Here is a 4,356-nt window from a genome sequence, read left to right on the forward strand (position 1 = left end):
TTGTTGTGTTGTAAACTACAAAAGGTGGAACATTTTGAAATCGCGTGAATTGTATTTGATTGTATTAATGCTGCTGCATACAAGCATCAGAGAAGCAAAAACTCGAACAAAACTATTATGAATGTATAGATAGACGTTATTCCACACTATTTCTCAAGCTAAATTTCCCCCCAACAATCCCCTGTCCCTCCACACACATACTATATCTCTCTTCAACCAGTTATTTAATTAACTTTGTGATTTCTATATATAAATAAATAATGTTAGTTACGAATTTCAAAAATAAAGTCATTCAATTTCTAAATGTTCCTACCGCCGTCTACCTATCCTCCCCCGTACATAATCCCCCTAAATTATACATGTTTTTTATAATAATAATAATAAAAAAATTAAGTTTCTCTCATAATTATATATTTAGTTGTTCTTACATTTCATACTATTTTTTTTAATTTAAGCTTATTTTTAATAGTTTTTTGTGTGTTTAGTACAAAAACTAAATACCTTCTTCAAAGTGTCCTATTATTTTAAATGGTTCTTGCTTTAAACAAAAATAAAACAAAACTAATAAAAAGAAAACAACAAGTGAAAGTTATATAATTATAAAGAAAATATATATTGTAAAATTATGTTCAGATTTATTTTTTCTATAGGTTAAAGAGTTTTTATTGAACTGTTTTAAAAAAAATAAAGTTTTTTATTATTTTCAAATTATTTCAAGAAATACAATAAAAAAAATATTTAAAAAAGTAAAAGTTGTTTTATTAAATATATTGTACGAATATTTTGGCAATAAAAGAGGAGATTTCTTGCTGCAACAGAAGTGGTTAAGAAAAAGCAAAAGGTTAATAATGTTCATACGTATTTCAACGTTTTTAGGGAAAACAAAGTAAAGAACGTGGAATTTAAGACATGTTTGGCGCAACAAAAGAGTGTAATTTTCTGAAGTTTCTAAAGAAATTTAGAGACTCTTTTGTTAGTAGTGTATGTGGATTGTTTAAGTACAACAAAAGTGGTTATGAAATATTCGACATCAGATTCCTTTGAATCCTTGAATTTTAGGTATAAAGTGTCTTTGAAAATATTACTGACAACAATGCGGCGTATCTTTTTATGAAAAAAGTTAACCTTCATGCGAGTCACTAAAGAAAACTTTCTGGTCCTTTTTTTTCAAAAACGCTTAAAAACTCCTTTAAAAAGTGATCGTATCAGATCAAAATATTCTACAAAATTATTTGTCATAAAATTTTACTATAGGTCCCCGAAAACACCAAAACTCTAAATCGTACCTAAACACCAGTGATCTGCCAAAAGTAAAATCACGTTTAAGGGTTAATGTTGTACTTTATCTGAGTTTATTAAGTTTTGTCCCACAAAACTTCATTCTAGATAGAAGACGTCAAGGACAAAAATAGTCTCCATCAAATTTCAATATAAGTCGCCGAATAAATGAAATATGTATTTGCAATATATATCAAGATAATATATGCATCAAATTTGCCAACAAAACACCCAAATATTTTTTGAATAAATTTGTTTTGTTCTTTTTTCGAGTTGATGCATGAAAGTAACATGAAATTTATGGGTCGATTCCGTATTGCGACGCGAGTCATGTCGCGTCGTCTATCGTCTCTGTGACAAAATTAAAAAAATGTACTACGTAAAGCGATAGAAAAAAATCGTCGATAAAAAGTTATTGATGATGTTGCGGAGCGTTTTTTGTTTTGATTTGAATAAATTAGAAAAAAACAAGTAAGAAAAGTCTATAGTCGGACGGAGCCGACCATGGGATACCCTATACCACTATCCCTGGACAATCGCTCTCCACGGAACTTCTTTTCAATGATTGTGAAAATTTAATTATCAAATATCAGAGATGTAATGTATAATACTTATGACCAAAACCAAAAAGTTATCTAGCATGACAAAGACATTTTTGTAGCAGGAAAGGAAAATTTAGTTCACACAAACTAAAATGTAATGAAACCCACGTATGTAGTACTACTACTTCCGTTGTTTAACCGCTACGTTATTGAAATTTTTACCAATTTCTAACAAAAGTTTCAGTCCATTATTATCCATCAGTATTATCTGATCTTCACGTTGGTGTGTACGCTTCTTCTTCATCATAAACTCAAACTTTGTTTAAAATTTTGCGGGTTATTATTTTGACGTACAGAGCCGCTACAAAATTGGTTAAAATTTTATTTTTGGTCCATTTCATCCCCTGAACATTTCACGATCATCACCAAAAACTAATCATTTCCATTCTGGTCCGAACCCAACCTCCTTAAAAAAATCTTTACAATCTGTCCGTAATTGCGGCCTTAAGCTTGTTTACAATTTTTAATGGACGGACACACATCGCTAAATCGCTTTATCTCGTCGAGATATGATTTTTGGCATACCAAATAAGGGGTCTAGGACGAATATTTCGTGGTGTTACATAAACTTTTGGAGAGTCAATATGTAGCATGGGGTAAAAATGTGGTTCTCTACACAGAACCCATTATATATTAGGCAGTAGGCCCGTTATCTAGCAAACACTTTATTGCAATTTACATCAGAGGAAAGGTCAGTAGTTTTTTTCCATATGTAGGCTACTTTGCGAAATATATATATGTCCTCAAGGAATTAAAATATCGACCAAAAATAAAATTTTTATATTTTCATACAAAAGTAATGGTCCATTTCACCCGCTAAAAAATATCAGATCATCATTCAAAATTGTAGGCATCTTTTTCGACCTATACTCTTACCCGGTGCAAAATTTCGTGACTATTGATGTATAATTGCGACTTCTAGCGAGTTTATTATTACACTAAAAACAAATAACGGAATATATTAGGCTGTAACTCTGTTATCTGATCATGCACACCAACATAATTGGCATCAATTGAAAGGTCAAGCGTTCCACTTTCAAGTATATCTCACTTGTCCGGAATGTCACTTCCAGGAATTAAGATATAAGCTGTATATTAAAAATTTTCACAATTTTCACACAAAAGTTTTGGTCCATTTAACCCTCTAAATATCATCCTTTCGCCATCTCAAATTGCAAGCTTCTCCTTTGTGATATACTCTTACCTTATTTAAAATTACGCGTTGATCGGACTATTATTGAGACCTCCAGAGCCGCTAGAAAATTGGATAAATATTATGTTTTTGGTCCATTTCACCCGCTAAATATTTCACGATCATCACCAATAAGATTAGGGATCTATTCTGATCTGAACCCGACCTCCACACAAAATTTCGTGACAATCGGTCCATAATTGCGGCCTGGAGCGTGTTTACAATTTATAATGGACAGACGGACGGACGGACAGACACACATCTCAAAATCGCTTTATCTCGTCGAGATATGAAGATTGGTATACCACATTGGGGGTCTCCGACGAATATTTCGCGGTGTTACATGAATTTTTACCAAAACAAACTTATAATACCCTTTTCCACATTGTGGTATAGGGTATAAATATCAAAACAAGTTACACAAAAGTTATAGGTTTCTAAATTGATAAGCTCAGTGGAACTATTTTTTGATGATAGTGAAAAAGAAGACGACACTTAAGAGATAATCGAATCCTTTAGAATTGCCACCAGTATTGTGAGTTTGTTTGGTTTCCAACATTCATCAAAATAATTGTTAATTTTTTAGGTTTAAAGCCTATTTTCGGCTTCCAAAAGACGCTGTTATTTATATAGTATAGGCATTAAAAAATAACTTGAAAAAACCCACAGATCAACAGCAATACAGCCACTCCTTAAAGTGTGTGCTGCTTTAACATTTTTTGCAGAAGGAAGCTTTCCAAAATCCCATGGCAATGACTTTAACCCCTGGATGGCTCAACGCACATTGTCAAAGGTATTAAGCGAAGTTCTGGAGTTAATAGAGGAAAAACTGTGTAAAATTTGGATTGTTTCCAAATAAACAGAAGAGGAAAAGCGTCAAAATAAAAACTATTTTTATTCAAAAACAAATTTCCCGGGCGTTGTCGGATGCATTGACGGACCACACGTACATATAATGGGACCAAAGGAAGATGTTCGCCATTTACGAGTATATCTGAATTAGAGATGGGCGCGTGCCTAAAAAATTAGGCACGACCATGCACGAACACGGACCAAAATTTTTATGCACATTCACGCACAAACACGGCGTTTTTCGAGAAGGCAAGAACACGCACACTCACGCACGAAATTACAAAACCAGTAAGGAAAGGATCAAAGTCGGGCGGGGCCGACTATATAATACCCTACACCACTGTGAATATATAAAATATGTATGGGAGCTAAATCCAAATCAGAATAGATTTCGATATAATTTTTCACATTTATTTGTAGGCCAAATACCGG

The sequence above is a fragment of the Musca autumnalis genome, unplaced genomic scaffold (genome assembly GCF_047663935.1).
Source record: "Musca autumnalis isolate F117 unplaced genomic scaffold, ASM4766393v1 scaffold_1, whole genome shotgun sequence".
Taxonomy (NCBI): Eukaryota; Metazoa; Arthropoda; class Insecta; order Diptera; family Muscidae; genus Musca; species Musca autumnalis.